This window comes from Sus scrofa, chromosome 8 (genome assembly GCF_054392235.1).
Source record: "Sus scrofa isolate SSC_HxYL_T2T_F1_AM1 chromosome 8, Sscrofa_HxYL_maternal_Yorkshire_Landrace_v2.0, whole genome shotgun sequence".
Taxonomy (NCBI): Eukaryota; Metazoa; Chordata; class Mammalia; order Artiodactyla; family Suidae; genus Sus; species Sus scrofa.
The window spans coordinates 103020573-103035063 of record NC_139390.1 but is presented as its reverse complement, the minus strand read 5'-3'; the positions used below and the strand labels follow the sequence as shown (position 1 = coordinate 103035063).

The 14491-nt window shown below is 40.6% G+C and overlaps 2 protein-coding genes across 6 annotated transcripts in view; one reads left to right on the top strand and one right to left on the bottom strand.

The window, feature by feature from the left end:
* LOC146400960 (uncharacterized) overlaps positions 1-14491 on the top strand; it is a 285838-nt gene that overhangs the window by 38299 nt on the left and 233048 nt on the right. Inside the window, exon 1 of one of the 5 annotated variants that reach the window (XR_014813050.1) lies at positions 6264-6501. The exons of the other annotated variants lie outside the window; for them this stretch is intronic. The gene's annotated coding sequence lies outside the window, so the exon portion shown is untranslated. Of the gene's footprint in view, positions 1-6263; positions 6502-14491 lie in introns of those variants that run through there. 5 annotated transcript variants of the gene reach the window in all.
* MFSD8 (major facilitator superfamily domain containing 8) overlaps positions 1-14491 on the bottom strand; it is a 449919-nt gene that overhangs the window by 401034 nt on the left and 34394 nt on the right. The window lies entirely within an intron of this gene.

Genomic DNA, 14491 nt, shown 5'->3' with positions numbered 1-14491 from the left:
TTGAATATAATAATACCAAATTTGCCAGACTAATATGAAAATAAATAGAGACTATTAGGCACCTATCTGAGGGCCAGGTAAAAGGTAAATACTCAATGGGAGTTCCCATCGTGGTTCAGTGGTTAACGAATCCGACTAGGAACCATGAGGTTGTGGGTTTTATCCCTGGCCTCGCTCGGTGGATTAAGGATCGGCACTGCCATGAGCTGTGGTGTAGGTTGCAGACGTGACTTGGATCCTGCGTTGCTGTGGCTCTGGTGTAGGCTGGCGGCTAACCTACACCTCAGCCACACAACACCAGATCTGAACTATATCTGCGACCTATACCACAGCTCACGGCAAAGCTGGATCCTTAATCTACTGAGCAAGGCTGGGGATTGAACCTGCATCCTCATGGATGCTAGTCAGATTCGTTAACCACTGAGCCATGGTGGGAACTCCTCAATAAATAATTTTTGGATGAATAAGTTCTTTGAGACAGGCTCTTTTCATATTTGCCACTTGTCAGCTGTGGTTTTCATTGTCATCATTGCCAATATTATCACTGTAATTTAATCAATAAGGAACATCTGTCAAACACTATACAAAGTTTGGTGCAAAGGAAAACCTGAGACACAATCTAAGTGGAATTTTTGAGGGGTAGAGGCCAAATCTTAACTAACTTTTCATTCCTAGAGCCTAGTAGAATGCCTGTCACACAGTAGAGGCACAGCAGGTTTCTGAATGCTACCTAGAAGAGTGAATGTATAAGAATAGATTGGTTAAAAAGACTGAGATAGCTGAAGAGTAAGCTTTTCCATTCCTCTTTTTCTTTTTCTTTTTTTACCTTTTTTTTAGGGCCACACCCACAGCATATGGAGGTTTCCAGGCTAGGGGTCCAATCAGAGCTACAGCTGCTGGCCACAGCCATAGCCACGTCTGCAACCTACACCACGTCTACAATCTACACCACAGCTCATTGCAATGCTGAATCCTTAACCTACTGAGCAAGGCCAGGGATTGAACCCACAACCTCATGGTTCCTAGTCAGATTCATTTCTGCTGCGCAACAATGAGAACTCCCTTATTTTTCTTTCTTTTTATCAAACTGCCTCTCTAGTGCCTTCCACCCCACACCTAAAGAACTCTTTTTTGTTTGTTTGTTTGGGAAAGGGGTGCGTAGTGTACGTGCTCTGACTAGTATCTATTAAGGTGAGCACAGAATGCAGTAAGGCTGTAATGTTAGGATCTTGGCTGCCTTGAAATTTCCAGAGAGAAGAATTTCTTTATTTTTATTTTTATTTTTTTGCTTTTTATTTATTTTTTATTTTATTTTTTTTTTTGTCTTTTTGTCTTTTTGTTGTTGTTGTTGTTGCTATTTCTTGGGCCGCTCCCGCGGCATATGGAGGTTAGGGGTCGAATCGGAGCTGTAGCCACCGGCCTACGCCAGAGCCATAGCAACGCGGGATCCGAGCCGCGTCTGCAACCTACACCACAGCTCACGGCAACGCCGGATCGTTAACCCACTGAGCAAGGGCAGGGACCGAACCCGCAACCTCATGGTTCCTAGTCGGATTCGTTAACCACTGCGCCACGACGGGAACTCCTATTTTTTTGCTTTTTAGAGCTGTACCTGTGACATATGAAAGTTCCCAGGCTAGGGGTCAAATCAGAGGTACAGCTGTCAGCCTACACCACAGCCACAGCAACATGGGAGCTGAGCCGCATCTGTGACCTATACACCAGCTCATGGCAAAGCCAGATCCCAGTCCCATTGAGAGAAGCCAGGGATTGAACCCGCATCCTCATGGATGCTAGTTGGATTCATTTCCACTGCACCATATAGGGAACTCCACAGAGAGAAGAATTTTTTTAATACAAGAAATTTATCAGTATTCTGCTCCAGCTCTTTCTCTATGCCCAGAACACGCACTAAAATCAGGAGCTGGGGGTATGTGTAGGAACAGTGGAATGGGAGCTTTTGTCTGTTAATTTGAGTTTCATTCTGTCATTTCATTCCGTAAGGTGATTTTGAATAATGAATGTATTTATAAGGCTATTAATAACCATATTCTCCCCTAATCATTATGATTAAGTCATTGGTACTGCCAGGGGCCTGCAGCTTCCATCACTAAGGCCAGAATAATTCTGCTTTACCATTTGATTACACTGAGATGCTCTGACTGACCATGCCTTATGAGTTGCTACTGATTTTTTTCCTTCTTCTGTCAGTCTATTTAAATTCATACTGATAACACAGAGTAAAGTTTAAAATAATATTCTAATCATAAAAGTCATCCTTTAGTTATGGAACAATAAGTCAGCTTTCCTTATATTAGACTATTTCCAAAGAAGGTTTTATGGCAAAAATGTCTCAGCTGGTTTTTTCCACTTTTACTCTTCCATCTTGATGCAGTCATTCAGTGTAACCTGCAATTCCTGACACTTCATGCCCCCATTGTATTTACTGCAACAGTTTCCCAAATCTCCGCAGATTAATTGCTGCCTCGCCCCAACCCCATCCCTGGCCAATATTCTTGCGTACACTTGGCAGCATCATAGAACAGATCAGAGTACAGGCCCTGGAGAAAAGACTGCCTAGTTTTGAGGCCCAGCCTTACAATTTACTAGCTCGTTGAAACTGGCAAATGAACAACCTCACCAAGCCTTCATTCTTCATCTGAAAATTAGAATTATAATAGTACCTATCTCTGGGTTGGTGATGAAGATGAAAACTTTCTTGACACATTAAAAGCACTCATTGGAAGGTAGTTTTATTATTATGAGAAAAAGAAAAGCTTCCCCAACATCCAGAAGCTGGACAGACACCAAGGGGTCTTGGTGCTCTCCTGCTGAACATAAACCATTTCACAAAATAGCAACATCAGACAAGGCCACTCTGTGACCATGGAGGATTAAGAAAAACCAACAAAAAACAAGACCGCTGTGCAACCATGTTTGAACACAGACAAAATATGGACATTGTCCAATTCACAAATATCACCAAACTTTTCTTTATTCTGTCTGATATGAGTGACTGTGGATTCTTTAGCAATTATAGCTTTAGCCTGGCTCTAGTCTTCCCTTTTCCTAGATAAAATTTTTTAAGATACTCAGTCATAGAAGTGCTTCGACTTCCTGATATCATCCAGTCCAGAACAAAACCTGCTTCCTTCAACCCTCCCCTAAATCATCTAACAGAGCCCAGATTCTATAATAAGTCCCTTTTTAACACTTTCTTCTGAGACACCTTGTGATTCCTCACTGTGTATGTTTGTCATTGCTGCAGCATGCCATAATCCCAAATATTTAACTTTAGGTGTTTTTCTGGTGGTCTCTGGCTGGTGGGCATTGACTTTATTCTCTTTGATAACCGCAGGTTACAAGATTTAAGCACATATAGCATAAAGCAATGGAAAGGACATTTGGGGACCTTGGAAAAATCATTTAATGTCTCTGTTAATTTTCTCATTTGTTAAAATAGGGGATTGGGTTCATGAATTTTGTGGTCCTTTGCAGCACTAGCATGCTATGGTATTTATGTCAGGTACTTACCAACATTGGGAGTGCAATGAAACAAAAATAATTAACAAGGGAATGTTCTCAAACATCTTATCTTTCCTAGGCTGCCAAGGAGAATCCTGTAATTACCAACCCAATTTCTCCCCACTCCCACCTTTTTATGGAAAACTTTCTTTTTATGGGAAATAGGCTAATATGCTATGAGTAGAGGGAAGAGAAAAAGGAAAGAAAACTACACAGACTGGGGATGGAGGAAGAGGTTTTCTGGGGATCCCAGAGGGTGGCGAAGAAAATTAAACATCAGAAGGAAGTAGATGAGAGAAAGTATGGAAAAAAGGAAAGTACTGTATAGATCATGTATGTGCATACTCTTTGTTGACTTTAAAAAATAAGTAAATGATAGGATTGATTATTACATAATTTGGGTTGTTGAGTTGTGCTTCTTGAAGGGAATGCGAATCAAAAACTGAATCATGTGGGCCTCTGAGTTTATTAGGATTTCAGCAATACATTTCTTATATAGTCAGAGAACCCACCAAAGAGGAGCCCTCATTCTCCTGGAGGGCCTGTCATATTATAGTTAGTAAAGGAAAGAAGTTTTTTCCTTAATCATTTCCAGCAGGACCCAGGATTTAACCACACACAGCTGCCCCTGATCTCCAGTCAGAAGGATTCAGAGAGGCTAGCTTTTGTTTAGGTGAGAGTGAGAATATGCTTAAACGGAGTTTGGTGGAAGGAGCAGAAATCATTAGCAGAAGGTAAGGCAGGCAGTAATCTCCCTAGCCTGGGATTCATGAGGCTTAGTTAATTAGAGCTTTTAATTTTCATGGGAATCCAATGAAGCTAATCTTTGTCAGATCCAAGCAGTAGGGTGACTGGCCATTTTGGTTTGCCCCTGACTGTGGGATTTCTGGGGATGTGGAACTTCCAGTGCTAAAATCCGGACGTTCCTTGACAAGCTAGTTAGTGTTCCTCTTCCTTCATAGCCTCAACTTTTCTTCCTCTTTTCATTCTGTTGTAGGCTGAATGCAGCTTTCTAACATGTTCCTTGTACACCAGATCTCTGCCAAATAATGGAGTCTCAGAACTGGAAGGTATCTTCAAGTGTCATGAAGTCAGCCTCTGCCTCCCAGCAGGTTTCACTCAGATTGTTTTCAGGTTGCCTTTTCCCAGTGGCAGCCTGGGCAGGGACGTCCACAGATAATGAACGCAGATAATGCTACTTCTATCATAATCCTTGCTGTTTACTATTTGAATTTCTTACGGCTTATCCAATTTCTTTTTTTCTCTCAAAAGTTATGGGATTGGAAGAGAGGTGTGGCTGCCCAGGTTTTTGCAGGGGAATGTGAGGATGTCCTAGAATTTAGATTGCAGAGGGCTTAGTATTTAGCAGCCACCATGATTTGAGTGAAGTTACTGCTTCGCATTGGGACATTTAATTAAAAATTTCTGGGAACAGAGGCTTAAACTGAGAGTTCAGTGTTTAGGGGATTCCTCTGGATTGCTGTTAGAACTTTAAAGAGATTGACTTGAATTTTTAAATAAGAAAGTTGCTGATATTTCAAATACTGCTGGTTTTGCTTAGATTTGGTTGAATTTCAATATTTGGCTGGTTAATTCTCTAGATAGAGTTTCCTCATGTCTTTACTCAGATGTATGTATAAGTCTCAGTAGCTCAAGTTTCAAGAAGTGGAGTTCATTTTGTTCTGTAAATACACTGACTTTTTTTTTTTTTTTTTAGGTCTCATCTAGGGTAGACAGTCTGTTTAATCTCAGTTGGTCTAACTGCTATCAAGTTCTGGTCATCTTAGCTTGGGTAAATGATTGAGAACTGGTTCAGATACTCTATAGAGAACTCTATTTGTCATATTCTAGGTCCCAAACCTTGGCTCAGTAAGACTTCAATACACACACACACACACACACATGGATTTTGGTTGTTCTTATTGTTATATAAATTTTGTCCTAAAGCTGTAACCAGTGCATGCTCACTATAGTAAAATTTGCAAATTATAGAAAAATAATAGGAAAAGAGAAAAATTACCCCAATTCCACCTAGAGACAATGACTGATTTGAGGGATATTTCCTTCTACTCTTTATTTCTTATGCAGTTTTCCTTTCTTCACATAGTACATTTTTGCACCCTACTTTTAAAAATGTGAATTATAAGTATTTTTCCATTTTACCACACACTCTTTTTAATAACATTTTGGATGATTGCCTAGCATTCCACATAGTGCAGTGCATTTCAGAAAGAACATAACTTGGTGGAGGAGACTACAACATGCTCATAGAGTCAGCTTTGATTGTGTTCCCAAATGAGTAAGGCAGGGGTATAAAACCTTATGGATACCACGGTGTCCTCAGAGGGTGCGAGCAGATGTACCATATCTCAGCAGAGCTTCTCTTGCTCTGCACTGATCCATGTGAGGCACATGGCTTCAGCTGGTACTCTCCATATTAGGTCTCCACAATTTTATCATCCGTTTGCATCCTTGGAAGACTATACACTTTTGTTGAAAATAATTATTACAGCACTAAACTTTGCTGGAACCAAACTCAGCAAGAATAAGTGATGTACCTGCCTTGGAGGATGTGTCAGTTATCTGTTTATTACTTCACAGTTATAAATTTGCTCTTCATTGCCTACTCTGAGAAAGTGGATATGGGCCCTTTAAATATTTTTTCTTTGCCAGATGGTGCCATGTTAAACTTTGCCAATAGATAGTGCTTGAGAAACACTGCAGGAGGGAAGTATTTTGCTTCCTAGTCTGGCCTGCTCCCTAGACAGGCTCCTGGAGTGCATGGGGCTTCTGACCAGCACCTACTGTCATAGTAGCCAGCAATAACCAGTGGCCAGCACTTTACTCTTTCATCTCTTCTTGGGTGACTTTGTAGTAGAATGCCTCTAGTGAGACATCTCCCTGTGAACAGCTTTCCCAGCACCCTAAAGAATGGATTTCCAGCAAATTCCAGAAAGCAGATTTCCAGCATATTTGGTGAGCATACACTGTAGCTATCTCTCTGCCATTCATTAGTCTAGTCTGTGCTCTTGCCAGTCAAGTCTGGATTTTTTTTAGCCCTGTCTGTGGAGAGGATGGGGTCATACCTTGGGTACTGAATCTCAGCCCTCTGGGCAGGAGCTGCTCCCCATTTCCATATCCTTTAGAGTTCCTTTTACTCCTGAGTAGCCTATTCCTTTTTATGCCGATCTCCTGATATAATTAATAGTGATTTATATTAAATATTCCTGTTCAAATCACTATGTGTCTTTTTTCTCCTGATTAAACCCAGACTGATAAAGGGGAGGAAGCAGAGTAAGAGCCCAGGTGTCTCTGTCTTTACCTTTCTCGCATAATGGAAAGGCCATTTCCTGCATTAGTCTACTTCTTGACTCTTAGCCTTCCTGAGCCCCAGAGTCCTCATCTGTAAAATAGTGTTTATAATAATACCTGTCTCATAGGGTCTTTTTGAGGGTTAAAAGAGATTAATATATACAAATTACTTGAAACATTGCCTGGCGTATAGTAAGTATTTAATGTATGTTATTTGTCACTATAGTTTAATCTAGGTAAATCTGTCACTGAGTTTGATTGGAGGACTGCAAGTACAAACTCAGTTTTTTGTTTGTTTGTTTGTTTTTTGTTTTTTATGGCTGCGCCTGCAGCATATGGAGGTTCCCAGGCTACGGGTCAAATTAGGGCCACAGGTGCCGGCCTACACCACAGCCACAGCAACACCAGATCCAAACAACATCTGTGACCTATACCAAAGCTCATGGCAACACGGGATCCTTAACCCACTGAGAGAGGCCAGGGATCAAACCTGCAACCTCATAGTTCCTAGTCAGATTCGTCTCCACTGCACTGCAATGGGAACTCCCAAACTCAATTCTTAACAAAGCATATACCACAGTTTACTTAACCATTCCCATGTGATAGACATTTAGTTGTTTTTACCATTTTGCTGTAATAATGCTATCATGAACTTCTTTGTGTATAAAACCCATTTACTCTTGGGTTTTCTTTGTTTCTTTCTTTGTTGCTTTCTTTCTTTCTTTCCTTTTTTTTTCGGTCTTTTTTTAAGGGCTATACCTGTGGCATATGGGGGTTCCCAGGCTAGGGGTCAAATCAGAGCTGTAGCTGCTGGCTTACACCACAGCCACAACAATGCCAGATCTGAGCTGTGCCTGCAACCGACACCACAGCTCACTGCAGTGCTGGATCCTTAACTCACTGATCGAGGCCAGGGATAGAACCTGTGTCCTCATGGATACCAGTCAGATTTGTTTCCACTGAGCCACAATGGGAGCTCCCACAGTGTTCCTTCTTTATGAGGGGAGACAGACTGTCATTTATCCTTAGGGAAGTGTTTTATTAATAGGAGTTCTAGTCTGGCCCGTAAGGGAAGTAGAATTAGAAAGTATAGAATAGATCATGTTGAGGATCTCAGTGATTTTTGAGTTATCACCAACTTCTCAAGAACCTCTTTCTGACTGTGTTCCTTAGCATGGAGAAGAACTAAGATTTGCTTCTTGATGAAATACCAATACCTAATACACTGTAACTCATCTTGTCACAGTTCTTAAAATGTTTTTTGGTTCTTACTTAGGCATCTCGGAGGTGCCTGTTCTCAGTCAATCTAATTAAGCAATATTTATTAAAACTACAAATGGTTTAGAAATTTAAAAATTTGGGCATAGAATTTCAGGAATGACTTAATATTGTATGACCTTGGGCAATTTATTTTAACCTTTGTAAGTCTTAGAACAATTTTTTTTGGCTTTTCTGAGATGCGGTTTCTTCACAAGTAAGATGGAGATAATGCTCATATTAATCCATTAATTATTTCATTTATTCAGCAATTATCTATTGAATTTCTTCTATGTGCCAGATACTCTTCTCGGTGCCTGGGGTGCAATGGTAAAAAATAAAATCATCTGGAGTTCCTATTGTGCCGTAGCAGGTTAAGAACCCATCTAGTATCCATGAAGATGTGAGTTTGATCCCTGGCCTCACTCAGTGGGTTAAGGATCTGGTGTTTCCATGAGCTGCAGTTGTAGGTCACAGGTGTGGCTTAGATCTGGCATTGCTGTGACTGTGGTGTAGGCCGGCAGCTGTAGCTCTGATTCAGTCACTAGCCTGGGAACTTACATATGCTGCAGGTGTGGCCCTAAAAAGGAAAAAAATAATAAAATAAAATCCCCTGCCCTAAAGGACCTTACAATACAGTGGGGATAGTGGGAAGGAGGGGGACAAATAATAAATGATAAACATAATTTTTAAGTAAATTAAAGTGCATTAAAAGATGGTAAATGTAATTGAAAATATAGAGTTGGAAATGAAATGAAAAGGAGGCTCAAATGTGCTTAGAAGAAATGGCTTTTTTAAAGGATAGTTAATGTGGGTCTCACTGAGGTAACACTTGAGCAAAGACAGGCAGATGACCATGCAGCTATATGGGGAGAATCATTCTAGGTAGAGAGGAGAGCAAGTGCAAAGGTTATAAGATGAGAGCATGTCAGACATGTTTGAGGAACAGCAAAGATACTGTTGCTGAAGAAGAGTGAGTGAGAGGGAAAAATGGTAGGAGGTGAAGTCAAAGAAGTAACAAGTTCCAGATCATGTTGCACCTTCTAGACTACAGTCAGAGCTTTTGTTTGTTTGCTTTGGTTTTGTTTTGTTTTTTTGTTTTTTGCTTTTTGGTCTTTTTAGGGCTGCACCCATGGCATATGGAGGTTCCTAGGCTAGGGTCGAATCAGAGCTGTAGCTGTGGGCCTACACCACAGCCACAGCAATGCCAGATCTGAGCCTTGTCTGCAACCTATACTACAGCACATGACAATGCCTGATCCTTAACCCACTGAGCAAGGCCAGGGATCGAACCTATGTCCTTATGGATGCTAGTAAGATTCATTTCTGCTGAGCCATGACGGGAACTCCAGAACTTTGGTTTTTGCTCTGAGTGAAATGGAGAGTCCCGGAGGGTATTGCAGAGAATGGACATGATTAGACTTAAATTTTACCAGAATCATTCTGAAATTTGAGTGAGAATAACTCTGAAGATCTATCTCCATTCTTTCCCCTTCCACATTAGGAGACAGCATGACAGCTGAAAATGTGGGGGTAGTGAGGAGGCCTGGAGAGCCAAGCAGAGGCAAGAGATGGGGTTGGGGAGGTACAGGCTGGTGGGCCAGCAGCTAAGAATATTGCAGAGAGAGGGTAGTGTGGGGGTGGTAGGCAAAAGAGATGGCCAGCGTAGTGGAGGTGAGTTAATTACATTGAGCAAATTGATAAATTATTTGTGCACATAAATGAATATAGTGAGGATAATGGAAGCTAAGGTTCTCAGTGCTGGAAAAGGAATCAATGAACACAGAAAGGGGAAAGGCTAGAAGGCACTCTAAAGTGTTGGTTTCTCTCAGTCTCTCTCTCTTTAGATATATATATCTGTTTGTCCGTGAACACATAAATACATATCTCCTAGCTCTGTCAACTGAGAGGGCTTAGAAGCAGTGGCATTCTAGAAACATAGAGTATAATGAGCACCCAGATATTGGATTTTAAATACCATCCTGCACTAAAAGAAAACTAAGGGTCCTCAGAGAAATGGCCAATGGCTGCTTCCAAAATGGGGGCACGGCCTGAAATAACTTATATTGGAAAATAAGAAAATACTCAGTAAATGATGGGGACATTTCAGAAGGACACAGGGGCTCTCACTGGCCAAGTCAGGGGCAGTTTTAGCATTAAAAATGGTTAATAATGGATTACAACTCATTGAATAAATTTGGAATCCAGGAATCCATATATATATATGCAAGGGGAAAGCTTGTCTTTCTTGTAGAATGCCAGCTAATAAATGTAGCATGAATAATGCAGATGGAGAATTGCCATTTGGCAGCCTACATAGATGTGGTCGACTTTGGCTGAAATGGGCAATCAGCCAAGGCTGAAGGGTAAAGATTCCATGAGGAGCAGAATATTTTTATATAATCTAAGAATAGCTCTTGGTAAAATATTAATGCATTGCAATGGAAAAAAATGGTGAATTTAAGTGGAGAAACCTAGCAGACATCAATATGACCAAGTTACCAAAGCTAACCATCACTCATGTTGTATGGATTGATGTTCTGTATCTTTTAATGTGATGCACTGAGAAGATCATGGCATTATTTCTGTGGAATTCTTGCCAAGAATGAATTTCCTGAGCATGATCGTAAGGAAACATTATACATTCCATGTTGGAGGTTGCTATGGTCTGAAATGTTTGTGTTCCTCCAAAATTCACATGCTGGAATACCAATACCCAATGTCACAGTGTTAGGATGTGGGACCTTTGGGAGATGCTTATGTCATAATGGTGGAATCCTCCTGGATGGGATTAGAGCCTTCTAAGAGAGGCTCCAGAGAGATTCCCTAGCCCACTTCTACCATATGAGAACACAGAGAGAAGATGCGCACTCTGAACTATGAGAGAGCCTTTACCAAAACGTGACTGTGTTAGTGCCTGGACCTTGTATTTCCCAGCCTCCAGAACTATGAGAAATAAATGTTTGTTGTTTTTAAGCTACCTAGTTGGTAGGTATTTTGCTATAGCAGCCTGAATGGACTAAGACAGAGGTCATCTTCCAAAATGTAACAGATACTATGGAATGTCTAGTACATGAAAAATGGGGAAAGACTGAGGAATTGTTCTAGATCAAAGGATATAAAGAGGCATAATAGATAAGCAAATGTGTTCTTGAGAGGATCCTGGACTACAGAGGAAAAAGAGCAATCTTGAGATAATTAACGAAATTTGAATGAGACTGGATAGTAGTGTTATATCAATGTTGGTTTCCTTATTTAAAGAGGTGTATGCTGGTTAGATAGGAGAGTGTTCTTGTTTTTTTTGCAAATACTTGTTAGAGAACACTTTAAGGTGATAGGACTTACTCTAAAAAATTTCAGAATATATGATTTAAATTATTTCAAAATAGTGTTATTTCTAAAAGAAGGCTATTGGAGGTGAGAGATGATGATAATGGACCAGGGGGTGACAGTGGCATTGTGGGAGATGGTCAGATTGTAGATTTTATAATTTGAGCCTATTAGGTAGAACTAGTAGCCCTTCCTGATTTCATAGGTTATGAATGAAAAACAGTGCAAGAATGACTCTGAGACTTTTGGCTTGAGTGTCTGAATTAATGAGTTACCACAAACTATGGGTTGGGCAGGGTTTTGAGGGGGAAGATCCAGAGTTCCACTTTGGATATGTTGAGTTTGAGATATTCACAAGACTTCCTAATGAAGATGTCCTTACATTAGGATGTAATACCATTCCTAATATTAGATACAGAACCTGATGTTTAAGAAGAGATGTAAATTTGGGTGTTGGCAGCAAGCAGATAGTATTTAAAGTCAGTAGGGGATGAAATCACCAGGGGAGGGAATGTAGACTGAGTAGAAAAGAGGACATTCTCAGGAATGGTTGGCCAGGATTTTTCAACCTAGGTAAACTAACTGGAAAATGGCTCAAAAATATCCAGCTATAGTTGGTCCTCAGTGTTTGAGAGTTCCACATTCATAGATTCAATCTACTGTGACTTGAAAATATTTGAAAAAATGTTCTAGAAAGTTCCAAAAAGCAAAACTTGAATTTACTGCACACTGGTGACTATTTACATACCATTTACATTATTTTAGAACTATTTATGTAGCATTTACATTGTATTAAGTATTATATATATTCTAGAGAAAGCTTACAGGAGGATATGCATACGTTATAAGTAGAAACTATATCTTTTTTTTTTTTTTTTTTTTTGTCTTTTTTGACATTTCTTGGGCTGCTCCCATGGCATATGGAGGTTTCCAGGCTAGGGATCCAATCAGAGCTGTAGCCACTGGCCTACACCAGACCCACAGCAACGCGGGATTCTAGCCACGTCTGTAACCTACATCACAGCTCATGGCAATGCCAGATCCTTAACCTGCTGAGCAAGGCCAGTGATTGAACCTGCAACCTCATGGTTCCTAGTCAGATTTGTTAACCACTGAGCCACAACAGGAACTCCAGAAACTATGCCATTTTATATAAGGGACTTAAGCATTTGTGGATTTTGGTATCCATGAGGGACTGCTATACCAGGGGACAGCTGTAGGTAAAAGTCCATGCCCCAAATCCCAATTTCCAACATTCTTTTTCCTCAAAGAGCTAAAAGCTTGACTCATGAAAATAGGATTAATAGCATTAAAAAACCCCACTAATATTGGAGTTCCCCTTGTGGCTTAGCAGGTTAAGAAGCTGACATAGTATCTCTGAGGATGTGGATTTGATCCCTGGACTCGACCACTGGGTTAAGGATCTGGCATTGCTGCAAGCTGCTGCATAGGTCACAGATGTGGCTCAGATCCCATGTTGCTGTGGCTGTGGCATAGGCTGGCAGCTGCAGCTCTGATTTGACTCCCTAGCCTGGGAACTTCCATATGCCACAGGTGCAGCTGTAAAAAGAAATTTTAAAAAACCAACAATAATATTATAATAAAAAATAATACTGTAAACATTAACATTTACAATGAATTTACTCTGTGTCAGGTACAATGCGAAATACTTTTTTTGGATTATCACATTTAATCTTCACCTTAACCTTATAAGAGAGATAATATTTTTTTTTTATTTTTAATTTTTTTTGCTGCTCCTATGGCATGTGGATGTTCCTGGGCCAGGGAATGAACCTGCACCATTCCTATAACCAGAGCCCTGGCAGTGACAACACCAGATCCTTAACCTGCTGAGTCACAAGGAAACTCCTTGTTTCTATTTTTCATATGAAGAAACTGCATCTTAAAGGATTTAGAGAATTTGTTCAAGACTTCACAGCTAGTCAACAATGAGGCTGAGGTTCATACCCTTGTGCTCTACCTGCACCACTTTTCATTTTAGTGGCTGCACTGTCCTCCCTAAAGTCCTTGACAAGGGCATAAAGCCTAAAATGGGCCTCTAGATCCCCTTTGACAGGCTAAAACAACCAAACTAAACCAGCATATTCACATACACAGTTTGAGAAAATTTGAGAATTTGAGAAAACTGGAATTTGCAAAAATGCCATTCCCCAGAATGACTGGCCTTCACTTCCTGGAGGTGCCACCCTTCACAGAGGGGCCTAGAACTCTTGATGTGATGGAGGGAGGTCTACAGGGCACAGTTTCCAAAGATCACATTCCAACGATAGACAGTGGAGAGAATATTCCTGATTCCAGAGAGAACTAAAAGCTCCTGGGTTCCAAACACAAGCAACCCTGTGTTTTTAAAAGCTTTATCTTTCCTGAAATTCCCTTCTTTTGGCTTGCTGTTATTTGCCACTTTTACAAGCTACTGAACCACATCACTGGTGTGAACAGCTTCAAAGCTTACATATTTTTTCTTGTAATCAGTTTCGTCGATCTTGTAACTATAAAGAGTGAGATGGTAAATCCTGAGTTCCCATTCTGAGTCAGAATTTATGACAAGAACAACGTGCTTGTGCCCAAACAGAACCATGCATGTATGGTAATATGGCACTTGAAATTTATGTACTTCCTTTTATCCAAGGAACAGAAAGTGCTTCTATAAAATGGATTAAGAGCCAACTGTCTTCAGCAGACGGTGAGAACAGTTCAAAATAGGATTGCTGAGGGAATCATTTAATTTTTGCAAGGCCAGGGTTCATGCTAAACAACCACGTTTCCCGATGTTTTACGGAAGTGGTTCCAGGAGACCACTGTCATTTCAACCCCTGCTCAGCAGTGATGAATTTAACTGCATCCTTCCCCACCAGTTGTGTAACTGAAGACATTCCTTCGTCACTGCTGTTTAGTGCTGGTTGCCGCACAGGACTAGCTTGTCATATTCGCAGAGGAGATTACTAGCAGGATGGATTCCCGTCATTCCTTTCTACAGACTAGTTAGTTCTCCTTAGTAAGGGCAACTGTATGATTTTCTTTGCTAGTTTTAAAAACCAAGCTTGTA